This window comes from Anser anser (genome assembly GCF_964211835.1).
Source record: "Anser anser genome assembly, chromosome: 3".
NCBI classification, from domain to species: Eukaryota; Metazoa; Chordata; class Aves; order Anseriformes; family Anatidae; genus Anser; species Anser anser.
The window spans coordinates 95,775,492-95,792,335 of record NC_139722.1 but is presented as its reverse complement, the minus strand read 5'-3'; positions in this window follow the sequence as shown (position 1 = coordinate 95,792,335).

Below are 16,844 nucleotides of genomic sequence, written 5' to 3'. Positions count from 1 at the left end.
TTCTTGACACTGAAAAAGGGCAGACTTTTTTGCTTCCTTTTTCTGCTGCTCTTCCTACCCTTCCCTGGTTTTTGCTAATTAGTTTACAGAAGGGTTAAGCAGCTGAATTGATCCATGGATAGGTCCAACCAGCTTTAGATACTTGCCTATATGTAGTTGCCAGCAAAAAGGATGAGATGAAGATCGAGTGGAACCTGTTTCTTTGAGCAGGAAATATGTTATTAGATTTACTAACTGTGTTTTGTAGATCCTAAGAGATGGTGGTAACTGAAATATTCTGGGTCTCTTACCCTGATATCAAGATGTAATGTTAAGGTCAGTATAGGCTAGAATGGAAAAAGGACTGGGCCTGCATCGTAATTCTCTCTGTACCAGTATACCCTGGATTTAGGCATCCAATTATTTGAACTGTGCACAATTACAAAATACAAATGATGTGTTGTTCATATGTAAACCACACAAAAGGATATGTTCTGAGACTCCAGGAGATACATCCAGAAAGCTAGATGGTGTCATCAAACTGATGAAACCAGATGCATCTGTACAAGTTAATCAAGGGACAGGTTAAAACTGAATTGCTCCAAGAAAATTGGCAAAACTGAAAATACCTAGGATAATGAAATATCGAACAGTTACTATATCTTTAGTTTAATAAGTAGTACTCCTGAGAGAAAAAGAGAGTCCTAATATGGTGATATTGTCAATCTAGTTACTGATCACTAATCCTTCTTTCTCCTGCTCATTTTCACAGAGGACCTTCTGAAATTACAGAGGGTAGAGTAACAAACATACCACACTTTCAAGAAGGAACATTCTGAAAATAATTCTCTCACATGGAAATGTTATGATCAGACATCCAAATAAACATTCACACTTTTTTTTCTATGGGAGTTGGACGGATCTTAGGAAATGAGTAATTCTCAGAATAAGCAGGAATTTACTTAGGAACTTATTAATTGCTGGACATTAGAGAAGTACTGGCATGTCCATTATTCCCTTAGCATTGGCATTACTCAGACATCTGTGTGATTAATGGAATGAGCCTGGTTTGGACAATGAAGAGCGTTAATGAGAACTTTGCAGAGCTTGTGGAAAGTGCACAGTTACACAGAGGTGCAGAGCATTGAAGAATTTTTGTAACTGTTGATATTTCTGGGGAGATTTCATTTTGTGAAATGCTCGTGTTCCTGTCAAACCAATGAATGCATGTGCATTAGTAATAGACTCCAGTCCCTGTGTGCAAGCAAAGAAGCTGTATCAAAACCAAACCTATGAAGAAGGCACTTAGGTATATTCATATCAAAGAAAGTGAAGACTATGAGGAAGAGAGAGATTTCTAATATTGCAAGAAATTAATTATCATCTTATAGTATGTCTTGTAGTATGATTCCCCAAAGGAGATAGTATGGTTTTTGTTTATGATTATTTCAAAAAAGCAATGCATTTATTTTAGCTTTATGCTTTGGTTAATTTTTTTTTCTAACTGATAAATCTGTTATAGTACAAATATATCTATCACTGTGTGGAAGTGATATACATATAGCTCAGGCTATCATAGCTAAACAAAGTCAAATGACAGAAGTCTTCATAATATCTGTCATCTGCAGTCATATTGTTAACTTTCTTTCTTTTCTTGGCCACCTCAGTGTAAGCTAAATGCTTTGTAAAGAAAACTTGGGAAAAGGTGGGAGCATTATAGCACTACAGTTGTCAACAAGACTTCTGTTTCTCTGAAGAACCAGTACCAATTGGCTCCAGAAGAAATTGATTTGGGGAATGGACTTTGATACATCTTGTACTTCATGCAGTACTGAAAGTCAGGGGACTTCAGTTTCAAGCAGGTTCTTTCTCCTAAAAATTGTTATATTTTTATGCATTGATGTCTTGACAGTCTCTATTTCTTTTTCATATTTTTTATTTAGATTAGAATAGGTAGAGGGTGGACAAAAACTACATAATATTTTATGGGTTAGAAGCTTGCATTATAGCAATCTGTGAATTCTGTGATTAAAGATACCAGAACAAACTTATAGACCACTCTAAATGTATTTGCACAGCATTTTGCCATATATTTTTACTCGTGTAATATTTCACAGTTTGTGCAATTGCATTTTTCTTGTATTCTTCTGAAAAAGTTTTACAAAATTTGACCTATTAGGTAGGCTTAGTTTTTCTTTTAAGGTCACGTACATTTAGAAAATTAACCAAAAGAAATCCAGGGCAAGAGAGGACACACTTAAAGAACAGCCTGCATGCTAGGGGTGTCCTTGCTTTTTTAAAGCTTCAAATTGTTTTTTTATTGTATATATGCCCTTAGAGAACAAAGATTTACAGCCCTCATTAATGTAATTTATAAGACTAAATGACAAGCATACTAAAGGGTCTGCAGCTCATCCAGTCAGCAACGTGCAGATAATTCAGATTTGACTAAACTGGTCTTGTCAAGTCAAGCAAAACAAAATCAATCAGTGAACAAGAGGAGTAGTGGGAGTACTTAAAACTGAAAAAGAGAGCCTGTTTCCTGCTAGGGGAGTGGTACTGGGCAATCTGTGCCCAGTTTGCATTTCAGAGAAAATACTACAGGAATTGATTTTTTGTAGTGTTGAAAACCTAGTGATGTTCTCTTAGAAATCCCCCTCTTGAATTCTTCTGTGCTACCTTTAAAAGTGACATGATGGCAGTGCTTGGGAATGGCTTTCTCAAAGAGAGTCCAAGTCAGAAAATTACTATTTGCCAGAGAATCATATTAATATCTTGCAGCCACTAATAACAACCTACAAAAGTATTCACTCTCATTTTTCTCTCAGTTGCGCTTGCTGCTAGCACTTAAACTGGCAATCAGTACAACTGGTGTTTTCTCTTCATCTGAGAACCAGCTATGAGTGTGAGGCACATGTGCCCTGATGGAGGATAAGAAAACAGCTCAACAGCTTGAGTAGAGGACCATATTGTGCAGATGCTGGATTCTCCCCAGCCTATGCTTCTTACATGCACCACCAAAACTCACAGTTCCAAGACTTGAGGTGAGCCAGGAGAGTGATAGAAACTTGGTTCTGTTACTCAGTGTGTTGAGGTTGAGCTGTGCACTCAGAGCATGGCCCGCTTGTGAACAACATGCCTTTGAAATGGCAGAGTACAGAAAGTTTGTGTCCAATAAGATATAGCAGTGAAAACTATCCTTTCAGTGAAAGGAAGGAGAATCAGCAGCTTTAGATTTTCTGGCTTGTGTGTATTTTAGCAGGTGTTCTTAAGAAGAACCACAGAATGGTTTGGGTTGGAAGGGACCTTAAAGATCGTTTAGTTCCAGCCCTCCAACAGACCCGGACACACGGGACACCTTCCACCAGACCAGGTTGCCCAAAGTCCCATCCAACCTGGCCTTGAATCTTTCCAGGGATGGGGCATCCATAACTTCTCTGGGCAGCCTGTTCCAGTGCCTCACCACAGTGCCTCACCTCACCACCACCATAGAGAAGAATTTCTTCCTAATATCAAATCTAAACCTACCCTTTTCTAGTTTAAAACCATTGCCCCTTGTCCTATCAACATGTGATATGTGTCAAAAAGTGCCTAGTGCCATGAAAATAGTCAGGGCAATGTGAGCCTCTTTGTGAATAGTTCATCAAGCTAGTTTTGGGTTTTGCTTTATTAGCCTTGTTTTCATGCTTGTCTGGAGTGATGTACAATGAGGTGTTCTCAGCTGAGGAGTTTTGAACTTTTTTTAGTAACCAAACCTAATTGGTTTTGGGTAAAAGCAATAGTCAAATCATCCAGTTAGTGGACAGAAGTAACGCTCTATAATTTACATCTTGTGTCACAAAGACTGGAAAAGCAAATTCCTAATATCATATTTACTTCCTCGCATAGCAAGGAGAATTAAAAAAGACTACAAGATATTCATGAGCAGATGCCTGGTTCCCTTTGCCTCTGGCTTGTTAGAATGCTGTATATCCGGACTCCTTACAGGTGGACAGTTAAGAGTCAATAATCTTAATTAGTGCTTGTTTAGATCTGTGTACCCAAGGATCTCTAGGAGCTTTACCCTGGGCCAGAAACCAGTCTAATGTTTTAAACCATTGTGGTGCTGCTAAGATGATTGTCTTGTTAGTGACTAATTTATGAATCATTCTCTCCTCTGTTAGTCATAGTATTGCAAGTTTCCACAGTGTGAAGCTGCAAATAAGAGAAGGAGGATCTAGGGCAGAGAAAAAGCTGGTGAGGAAAACTAAAATGGAAAAGATTTATTAAGGTACAATATGGGATGACAAGAAAAATAAACAAACTAACTGGACTTCTTTATAGTAGAATGTGAGGTTCACCAAGGTAAACTACAAGGAACTGCCGGGGTTCCATGGATACACTGAGTATTTCTAAATTAATCCTATTGGGGGGGGGGGGGGGGGAGAACAGAAAAAAAAAACAAAACAAAAAAAAATTGGTTATTATGAACAGCTCGATGGTGAATCTCTGCTCAGTGTAAACTCTGCTCAGACAAACAGCAAGTTGTCTTTGAGCAGCCCTAGGCATGTTCTGTGAGTTAGGGTCATCCTTTACCTGGGTCCAGGGTTAGTTTGTTTGGTCTTGGTGATGTTCTTACCAAAATGTTTGGGAGAACCAGAAAAAGCCTCATAGAAAGTAATATAAATAGCATAAGTCTTTGGAGTGGTAGATCCAAAGAGGAGGAATTTTAAGAAGGGGAGGAATGAAGAGCTTCATGAGAGAGCTAAGCAAAACATTTAAAAACATTAAAATCATATGTTAATGTAACATATACATATGAGAGGACATGAAGGTTTAGAAGTTTCACATTGGAAGCTGGTCTAAAAATGTTTCATGAAGTACTTTTTTCGGATTATACTACTGCAGTCAAAAGCTTAGACATCAAATAAGTAATATATATATATATTTATTCAACTTTTTCTTTCTGTAGACCTTTCTTAGACTATACATCCCAGAGATCCCAATAAATTCTTGCTGGCTTCAGAAGAACACTGTGTCATGTTAACACGTGCTGCTTTATTTAGACATATTCTGAGGTCCCATTTAAAAGCAAATAAACAAACAAACCCTGCAACTAAACAAGATACTTTCTGTATAAGCTGAAGAAATTCATAGGAGAGCCCAGGGCAGAAACAGCTATATAATTAATTTGTGTCCATCCACCATCCAAATAACACCCATAATGACAACTTCTTCCAGTGCGAGATGAAATTTTAGATACAGAAAATCATGGAATCTCAAACAGCCTTTTGCAGCTCTAGAGATACTTTTCCACTGAAATGACAGTAAAACTAGGTGGGTGGCTTAAATTCACTTTGGGATTTAATGGCTTATAAAACCAAAATCCCACTGTCACAGCTTCTTTGAAGCAGATTTTGTAGTATTTGAGAGACGAAGCCACACTTTACCATTGTCTAAGTGAAGGCATGCATGAAGAGTTGGAACAATTTTTGTCTGAAGAACCTATTGCCACCTTTCCTTTAATTTTTATGTCAGAAAAAGGCTTTTTTCAACACTGACAGTTTATGAGCATACACTAGAAACACAACAGAACAAGCTGGAAATGTTTTGGATGAAAGCCTTTTTTGATTATATGTATAGAAGTGCCAACAGCTCTTCAAACGGGTAACAACCAATGCCGAACCTCAAAAAATTCAGACCATTCAGCTCAAATAAGCATACAAAATTTAGTCTGCTTAACCAAAACTTGTCCAAACCTCCTTGGTCTGGAAATAAGGCTGGAAATGTTACATGATCAGACTTTCTTATGAGTTTTCCAGCGCTCATTTCCTTCTGCCAGCACAGAGATATCATGAGAACAACTTTCAGCATTATGTGTCTGCAATTAGACTTCTGCTCCTGGCTGAAAAGTTTAAAAAAAAAAAAAAAAAAAAAGTTAACCAAGCCTGTTTTGAACTTGTGCAGGGAATGGATTTCATGCAAAGCCCTTCCCTAATAATTACATAGGACAGATAAACCATATACTCTTATGCAATGAAATACACATAGTATTAATTCCTTAGCAAGATTTTAAAGCCACTTCCTTTCCTCCTGTGGCACTAAATCCAGTTTCATTTTAAAACCTATCTTGAACCAAAATTGAGTTCACTTGTAAGTGAAATGCAGGTTCCATCTAGCAGTACAAAAACTGCTCATGCAACACAATTGTTCCTACTTTTCCCTTCCAATGTCTTTTAGTGTATATTTCAATCTGTATTCCACACGGTCCTTTTTATGAAAACCAAAAAGGCAACATTTAAAAGGTTTCACTGTGAATTAAGCTAAGAGAATTGACTAATGTTGGGAAAATAAATTTAAAACAACTCATACAGTTGCTAGAGGTTTCATGCTGGTCCGTGTTGGACCATGGGAAGTTCAGTATCATCTGCAATTAAAGTTTTGTTTCTTCTACTCAGTGAAAAATAAAGGTGTTACAAATCAATACAAGTAACTTTAATTTACAAAGGTATGAAAATGTAGCTTCAAAAATAGAAAACTAGATAGAAGAGAGAGTGCTAAACCAGTGTATAAGTATTTATCTTTTAGTGTCAAGTAACTTTTCTGAAACAAAGACAGAGGAACAAAGTGTTGAAAAAGAGACTTTGCCCTTTACCCATCAGTTGCCTTTCCTATACAAACTTGCATACCTTTTTCTGTTTGGCTTTCAAGGTTAATAAAAAGGGCATCCACACATTGTTTGTGTAATGCTTTCAGTCAAAACTGGTTTTTCAGAGTGCCTTAGGACAGATTTTCCAAAAGCTGTGAGGTGAGTTAGGCACCATTTGTGAAATAAACTGTAGCATAAAAATAATCTAAATCACCTTCACATTAAATTCCTTTGAAAATTGGAAGTCAGGTCCTACGCCATTTTTGTGTTTTGGAGCATTTTAACTGTCTTTTTTTTCTTAAGTATTTGTTTTCATTTGTTCAGCTCCAAGACTTCATTTTCTTTGTTGCTTCATTTCAATTCTGTGTATTCCTAAGAGTGCATGCCAGTTTTATTTGTACTCAGCGTAGGTCTCACCAGCTGTTCCGTGTTGCTGATAGCTTCCTGTAAAAGGGAAACATCAGGCATATTTTATAGTTTACTTTTTTTTTCTTGTTGTTGTTGCCACTGGTCTGAATAGTATCTGATAGACAAATGTTCTGACATTTGTCAGGAAAGGGATTTATCTTTTGTTTCAACTTATTTCTGATGAAATTGCCCACAGAAGTAACCACGATGTCAGTTAGGGAAACAACTCTGTTAAAATAGAGAAAATAAGATGAGGAAAGAGTCAGACACTGAGAACTGCAGTTATTTCTCCAGCTTTTCTCTCATCATGTAGTTTCTTTCTGGTTCTATCATACCTTTGAGTAGAAGGTTGAAGACTTTGATTTTTTTCTGAACTGTTACTCACAGTATGCTGAGCTGCTTTTGCCTTAAAAGCGGAATATCATCCCCAAAAGGACCATAGATCATTAAAAGAACTAATGATCCTAAGTAATCTAAACACTCAAGATGTTATACTTCATGGAGAAAGGAATTTCCTTGTCTAGTCATTTGCTGTACTCGAAATAAAATCACTGGGTTTGTGCTAACAGAATGTCAAACCATGACTGCATTCTTCACTCCTCCACTATTCCCAAAAGGAGGCGATACACATGGAGAGGAGAAAGGATAAGAATTCCCCAACATGCTTTCTCTGAAAATGAAACTTTTAAACTAGTTGTAATAAGCATGATCTGTTTTTCTCTTACACTCATATTTTTTATTCTATGCAAAATATAGACTTAAATCTTCAGTAGCAGTGAAAGGAAGATTTTTCAGGCACAAATGTTGTGAATCACAGATTGGTTGAGGTTGGAAGGGACCTCTGGAGATCATCTAGTCCAACCACCCTGGTCAAGCAGTGTCACCTAGAATGTAGGCTGGTTTCTGAGACTCCTCAGAAAAAAGACCCCTTCTATGCCTAGGCTAGGCATGAGGCTAAGGCAGTATTGTATTAGTGAACTGGGTGCAGTTAAGACAAATAATGTAGACCTGTAAGTGTGAGTATGTTAGTCTGAGGATCAATCTAGATTTGTGGGGAAGGGGAATAATCCAAGGAAAGCACAGAGGTTGTTTTAAAATGTGTTAACCCAAATGCACCTTGCATATAGAGATGCTGTATGGAATTCAAGGTCATTAGGCCAAATCCCACAGGGAATGAAATTCATGTAAAGACTCTCTTCAGCTTTCCCTGACCAATATCTGACTGGAACTCTGATTGGCCATGCCTGGAGGTGTGAATTTCCTGCATGTACTTTAGAATCTGGTCTTACATTCCTTCTATACAGTATTGCCATATATAAGAACTCATTTTAATCCTGTTTTCTCCAAAATAATTATTGACAAGAAGTTACACAGGTTAGATTTGGTTTTCCTAAATCTTATTACTATGGCAATCTTGCAAACCCAGGGAAAAACTCAAACATGTTGTTTCAGAAAAGAGCATTGATGTGTGCTCAAAAATGACACCAGGCAGCAATAATAATTTCAAGGACATTTTCCGTTCTGGGAAAGTACATCAAAGAGCAAGGGTACTATTCTCTTCTGTCATTTCCTTCGATAACAAAGGAAGGGCTGACCCTAGACATTTAGATGATGTTAGTCAAAACTAAGGAAAAAAAAAAAAACATTAATCAGATCTGAATCTTGATAGAGCCCTTTTGCCAATTCTGTTCTCTAAATAAACTTTGAATAAGGGAATAGATATTGGAAATTTTAATACAGAACGTGATTAAGTTAAAATACAACTGATTATACTGAAAATCATTTGCAGGCACAGAAGTTCATACCTGAGCATAAACAGAGGATGTAAATAGTCTGCCAGTCCCTAGTAAGAACTTCTGAGAGATGAGATATGGGGAAGAAGAAGCAGGCACCTAAAGACCTAATGACAAGTTCATCGTTGTACCTCCCAGTTCTGATGACTGCATGTTCAATGTCAGTAGTGTGACTCTCATTCTTAAAGAGATTGTTACATTGAATGCATCACCTTTCTCTGCATATACAATTCCCCACACTGTACTGCTTTTACTTTCTGTAAAGGGAAATCTGTCAGGTTTGACATGTCTGTTTTTCTCTGCATATGTGACAACTATGTAGTGGATAATTTCATGGAAGTCCTCTAGGTACTGTTTGAACACTAAGACTACTTCGTCTTCAGCATGTTTACCACAAGATAAACATTTTTCATTATGCTACTGAAATAGGAAGAAAAGAAATATATGACATAGTTGCCAGTAATGTAAGTGTATTGAATTCTAACTAACACCCAGGAATCCTTTCCAGGCCTAAAACCCCAATTCCTTGTTGTCAAGAAAAGAACAGTTCTTATTATTATTCTGAATTCAATCTGTATGGTTCAAGGCAGAATATTTTCATGTAATCCCTTGCTTTGTGGTGAATCAGCATAAATACATACATCCATTTGAGACAAAGGGAAGAATGTTGCCTCTATGTTTTGGATGACAAGCCAGGTAAAACCAGCAGTTTTTGTGAACTTCTTCTCACTCACATAGAAATTAAGAACAGTGGGAGTAGAAAAGGGGAGTCTAAATGGCATTCCTTCCCAGGAACTGCAGTTTTCTAATTATTCTATTCTATTACATTGGTAGCTTGCAAGAGAGGACAGAGAACTTCACCAGGAAAAACACTGAAGGATCTTTGAGAAAAACAAACAAACAAAAAATTCTTTGCCTCAAAAAGCTATTTTGTTTAATTCATTTCTTTCTGTTAAGGATTTACATTATAGCATTTTAACCTTTTATGTCAGATTTGCTGACATGGGAAAAGGGTACCACTTAGAATCTACTCTGTAGTGTACAGAAATATTGAAACTGTATAGCAGAATGAGACAGGCATGTGACTAAACCTGGCATTCTTGAATCCACCTCCAGTATTATGAGTTATGAGTTATAAATAAAAGCTTCTGACACATTTCACAGACTAGCAGTTCTGAAGATAAAAACTATGACAGTATGATCATTCAGTAGTTCCTGACGTACTACTTTAAATTTAGAAATTAAGGTTTCTCATGGAAGTATGAGTGAAGTTGGATGGAGTTTATAGGACATGGTAGGTTACAGGCAGGATGAAATGTCCAGCATTTGCATTGAGATACCTCCAGAGGGACTCCTCAAGGGAGGCATACAGACAATAGATGGACAAACTCATTTCATTTACTTGAAATCTGCTGCAGTATATATCTCCCCTCTTCTGTCCTCTCCTCCCCTTTTCATTTTTTAGATGCTTGATCTTTGCTAAGTGGCACACAGGATTTAAAAGAGCTGGCCAATGCTGTCTGCACAGGTACAAATTCTCTCCTGTTCTTTAATGTTTCAAAGCTTCAAATTCAAAAATGCAAAAGCTCAGTGCAAATAGAAACACAGGAAAAAAAATATGTGTCTAGAGTGTTCCACAAGAGTTACAAACAAAAGAGGAACTTTTTTTCACATGCATAAATCTAAATTGAAAACTGGGCAGCAATTCACTTCAGCATTTAAATCACCTCAGCCACCCTGTAGCTCTGTTTCTTTTTCCATTCTTTGTTTTCATCTAATCCAACTTAGTGCTCACTAGGATAGAAAAGTATGAGGCATAGTAGAATGAGGTCATCATCTCAGTTTGGAGTTGTGGGAACTGCATGAATATTAATTATAATTGATAAGACCTTATTTTTACCTTTAAAGTTCGAACACCATGAAGGAAGGTCTGGCAATGATTTCCTTTTACTAATACAGTGTTGTTTTTCTGATTACAGTTTGCATTTTGACCAAGAAATTAGGATCCTTTTGTGATGTTTTACAAATGTGTGATGTAAAAATACATCAATCAAAGTAGACTCTGTTGCAGACATACTTTTTTCCCCTCTTTATCTGGTTTATGTTTATTAGTGATGATAGTCCCCATATGAAGTATTTCCCACCAAGTGGCATTTTAATCTTTCAGTTATGTTCCTTGATCTTAGAATCAGAGATGGAAATAATAATAATTCTTTTTTTTTTTTTTTTCTCAGAGGTTTTTGTTGATTAGGCATGTGGTTTTGTTCCAAGTGAAGAAAGAGAAAGAAAACTTTTGGAATATTCTATTAATGGGGACAGAGCTCTTGCACTGTTTTGGGAAGGACAACTGGTGATCTACAGACCATGAAAATCCAAGTTCCCAGCAGCCTGCCACATGGACTGCCAATAAGCTGGATGAGGTAGCCAGCAAGAACCTGAGTTTTAAAACCTGCCTGGCAGTGAAGCTCGTCTTGGAGACTGCCTAGCATCTGTCAGAACGTCTTTGAAATTAAACCGTGTCTGTGAAAAGTTCTAAATTTGCCAAATTGTCAAATTCCAATTAAACACTATTTGGTAAGAATTTTTCCAACGTGCTGTAATTAAAAGGAAACTGAATTGCCACATCCACTTTTGTGCCTGTTCAAATTCCCAGCTGTAGTTTTTGCCAGTGTTCCTGGTTAAAATGTTATGTAGACATGTATGTAGGTCCACAACACATTTCTGAATCCAGGAAGTCACTCTTTCCAGCAAGAAAAAAAAAAAAAAAGGCAACATCCATGGCCAGACTGTTTATAGTTCTGTCACCTCGTGATTTTTCTTTGAGGAAGGTTTTTTAGTAGAAGTATTTCTCTCTACACAGTTTATTTCTAAGAGATATTGTGTCCTGATGAACAGTTTCAAAAAGGTCAGGCAAACTGTACTGTTCAGGCTGTCTGAAAAAGATTGTTCTTAAATATTTCTTAAACTTGATATTCCCTGGAAGATTAACTGCCTTATAAATGACATTTTGACAGATTGTTTTAGCTATGAAGGGTTATGTGTATGTGCTGAATTTTAAAGCCTGCCTGTTAACTTTCAAAGTGAATTGAAATGAGTAATTTATTTTTCTGATATTTGGTATGTTATGTCATTTCTGAAATATAGAGATCTTCACCTGGGCAATATAAAAGATACTGTAGAACCAACAGTACTTTGAGCTCCACACATAGCCACACCCTTTTGACTGTGATATCAAAGAAAACTCCGAAAATACAAATATGGATTTTAAAAAGAAGTGCAGCACGTTGACATGATGAATTCTTTAGAAAATCTGCTTGTACATTTCAAAAGGCTGGTGGGTGCCAGGCAGTTTGTAAATCACCGTCATTAGATACCTAATTATAAATGGAGTTTTTCTGAGAAGCTTGTTCACTGAACACTGACACTATGATGACAAAATCCAAAACAGATACATCATCTTGATTAACTGACTGTATTTCCTAGACAGGAACTGATCTATTTCTTTACATATTTACTTCCTTGGCTCTGAAGCTGAGGAATGTCTTGTTTTAGAGCTCTGTCCAGGTGAAGGATCCCCATGTAAGGAATATTCTATATCCAGTGTGTCTTTCTACACTGAGAGCAGGACCTTTGTAAATGCCTATGGCTTCAGCTACCCCACATCTCTTTACAGAGTGAGTCTTTTTGCTTCTGTGAGTGTTTGATCTTCGCAGGTACAACAAAGTTTTTCTGGTGTAACCCTGGAAAGCCTGCTACTGCTCTACATCTAGAATAATAAAATAAGAAGAGGATGCTCAGAAAAAGCAAGATGGTCATTAAAAAGATATTTTTTTCCACAAGTGATGACTTGTCATTTGTCAGGCTACAAGAAGAGCCCGTTGAATAGGCTTAGGGACATTGTTTTCTGCTAGGAACAAGAGCTTTGGTGTAAGGGAATGTATGGGTTTTTCAAACTTTAAGCATGCTTCAGTGGCATGTTTTTTAGAGGAAAACTCATCTTGTTCTTTTTTTGTTTGTTTGCTTGTTTAGTTTAGTTTGGTTTCTCTCTTCTTGACTCCTGCACATGTGGCACAGTCAATAAGTTCTTTTGAGAGCCTCTTGCCTCACAAAATGTCCTGGAGATTATCCTGTGCCTGACGTACTAACAGCCAGCTGACTGACAGGAACTACTAGTTCCAGATTATGTATATGCTTAGTGATGGCTGAGGAGTGCACAGCTGGTGTGCATGGGAAGGACTGGCCTGTATCCTAATTATTCAGTGAGAGAAAGAACCAGCCATTGGGATTTGCCCAAGCCTCACTTCATCCATGATGAGCTGTAATACTAACCATTTTTGAGTGAGTCACTACCAAAATCAGCTGGGAAATAGGCATTTCAGAGGTGAAGCTGGACTTGCTGACTAGTCTGTAGTAATCCGGGGAGTCATTTGTAAATGGCTCTATATGGAACTACATGGATGCATTTTGCAAGTATTGGTGGTCATCCTGAGCTAAACAGTTTCTTGTCCATTCCTGAACATGATGGGCTGTCCATTCAGTACGCATCTGAACAAAAACAGTAGAGAGTGAGTGTCACGACTTCATGTAGCTTCAGTGCATCTTCCTGACTGTGTTAAAGTATTGGTCTAGTATTTATGGCTAACCTGGCAGCTTTGGAAACATCTGACAGCTGTCTGACGGCCAAAGTACTTACAATGGGAAAGCTTAGATTGCTTGCTCAGCCAAAAACAATAATGGGAAATAGATGACATTGCTGACACCCACTTGAGTCTTCACTAACAGACTCTTCGAGACCCAAAATATATCAGATCAAGATTCTGTCCTGATATCAACTTGAGTGAAGTAAGAATCTTCTGAAAAATTGCCACATAGCACTGGGCTGTTGTTTTGTGCAAGCTAAAGACGGATGATGAGGGATTGCTGGGCAACGTGTTACAAATGCTCACTGAATAAATGTGACTATTTAGCATTCTGGTTTTGCTGGTGAGTAGTATTTTTGAAGGCTCAAGAAAAAGTAATCCAAATAAAAAGAAGTGATAGCACTGTGGAAGGTCCAATGGAGATGACCTTTTCCCAACACAATATGATTTTCTGTAAAACTCAGATCCAGAGGAACCCATCTGGATTTTGTTCATACACAGCAATGGTCATGTGAGCTGATTGCATTTCATGCAGTACTTTGTATTATAAAAACAATACTTTTCCTTTTGCTATATACTGAGGGCATTGAAATGCTGCATACCAGGTACAATGGCATTTAGTTAGGATCATAATGATCTGTAATGGCTTTGTTCAGTGTCAGATTTGTATGCCTTTACTAACATTTGATACCCAGATTTGTAGGCATCTAGGAATTCTTTCTTAGAAAAGAATACTAGAGCACAGGTTTTGTTTATTTAAGTAACTAATGCATGACAATGTTGAGTAAACAAGCCAATGAGACAAAGTGAAAAGGAGGTATGTTCCTGTTAAAAGCTAGTTCTTAGCCTGTGTCATGTTGGTAGAGACCCTAGCCTGGAGATGAACTTTTCAGATTAGGAAAAAATGAGCTGATAGCAATCGCCGAAGGTGCACTGGTTGTGTCTCTCATGTATTTCAGGGGATTAGTTTGGCTAGGCTCAGAGATATTTTTTTTTTCCAAGAAAAAAATTAGGGGCTCTTAGTAAGAATTCTGAGGTAAGTGCTGTCTGATGTTTTGTTAAACCCACTGCTTCAATGAGACATTAGAAGGAAAATATTTTGTTTTGTTGGTTTATTTTGGCTTTTCCTTGCTTGGATATTTTAGAGGGCTCTAAAGGGGAGTGTGTAGGATGGGCAGCATGCCAGGTTTGCAGCCTGTACCCTCCTTCGGTCTCAGAGAGTTCAGTTAGAAAAGGATTAATGTATTCTCCTGTGCATGCCTGGCAAAGGATGAGAGAGAGAGAATGAGAGGCGAGACTTCTGTGTAGCAGAAAATTTGTTGACAATTAGACTCTCACTTGAAATAAGTTAGGACAAGACAGGAGCTCTGGTGCTTGTGATGACATGAGCCCATAGTGGGGCTGATAAATGGGCTTTGTGCGGCATTTTTTCTCCTGGAAAGGGAAGGTGGGTCCATGACACTTTGTAATATGATGAAATTTCCTCTTTTATTGAGACTCCTCTAGTAGGGGCTTCCAATTTTCTTACTTGGCTTTATACATCTTAAAATTTTATTGGGTATGTTTATAAGATTAAAATAGATTCTATGTATGGGGACAGAATCAAGGGAAAATCTTAATAGAGAAGTCACTTCCAATTTTGATAGGAGATAAGACTTGAAGTCCCTGTTGTGAAACTGCCCTTATGCTCTTGTCATGTGTCTTAGACACACTTTTGGACATGACTTATTGCTTCTGGTTCAAATACATGTGAAAAATAGCAGAAGTCTTAAGCATTGAAAGAGATTCTCATCTTCCTGTGAATGGTCCACTTTATGTAAATGTCTATAAGCAGCTTTTATTTTGTTTATTTTGTGGATTAAACCTCAGCCTTAATCTGGCATCCCTTTTGGCTTTGAGGAGACATCCATAACAGTCCACTGAAGGAATAGACAAGAAATGAAAAGGCAGTTTCTGTAGTCATTCCAACATTACAGGAAGAGAACACTTAAAACTAGCCACATGTGGTACTTGTGCACAGAAACTGAGACTCTGTGTACTTGGCAGTGTAGAAATGAGTAGAAAGAGAAATTGAGCTGAAAAGATGACATCTAAGGCCATAATTATGATCTGTAAGCTCTATGGGCAAACTTTTGCTAGAAAAGTTGTAATGCAATCAGTCACATATTGTAAGACAAACCCACATGTAAACAAGAAAAGTCTTTTCATTGTCCCTCAGTCACATGTAAAGCTGAGGAATAATGAATTTGAATAACTAGTCCCCAAAACACTTAATTTAAGTGTTAACATATTTATTCTGAAAGCCAATAAAGGGCCTTAGACATACGGCCATCTGTGCACTCAAATAGAACTTAAAAGAAATATCGCAATAGCCAATTATTAAAAGACTTCCAGGTATGCTATTTCAAATTTCAATAAAGCTCAATTGATCTTTAAAATTTATCTGCCAAAACTCCCCAGCTGCAACAAAAGCTTTCTTCACAGCAATGTCACGATGGTGTTCCTAAGTCACAGACTCAGACTGAATTTCTTGGAAAATTTAGACAAGTGCTTTATCCTTCATTCTTCATACTCCTCCTTACCAGTGGCACTAACAGGGACTGAGTTCGTACTGAATAGTGAAGTGCAGTAATTTCTTCATAACTGTGAAATTTGTAACAGAATTAAAAGACCCTACTTCTCCTTCACTCTCATGCAAATGTACAAACAAAACTGTAATACATAACTGAAAATATTCTTGGATGTACAATTCAGGAATTATTTTTTCCATTGGCATTAAAATCCCAGTGCAGCAGTTATGATGTCTCCTGTATGGCCAAGTTCAGAGTCATCATGGCTTCAGAATCATTGCTGACAGGCAGAATAAAGGATTGCAGTCAGCCTCAAAAGTGTATCTTGCCAGCTCTCTTGCTCCTGCTTTTATTTCGTTAGCAGTCCAATTTTAAATTGCAGTTTTATCTTTCATTTCTCCATATGCTCAAACTGGACTGGACTAAAGCTGTAGCTTCTTGCCTGACTGGCTCCAGTGAAGTATCGTGGCCCACAATAAAATTCATTTTTAGATTCACAAATGAAATAATGGGCTCTGAACAGACTGCAACTGCTCAAGAATGAGACCTTGGTGCTGTGATAGACACCAAAACACCATCTCAGTGCTCAATAGCAGTTAAGCAAGCAGACAAAATGTTAGGCTTTTTTAGGAATGCAAAAAGAATAGAATGGAAAACGCCATCATGCACGATTCATTCACAATATGAATGACATGTGAAGTTTTAGCCTCCCTACTTGAAAAAAACATGTATTAGAACTAGAGAAGGCACAGAGATGATTAGAACTATGAAGTAGCTTGCATAGGAAGAGTGATTGCAAAGGTTAGGGTTCCTCCAGCCTCAGGAA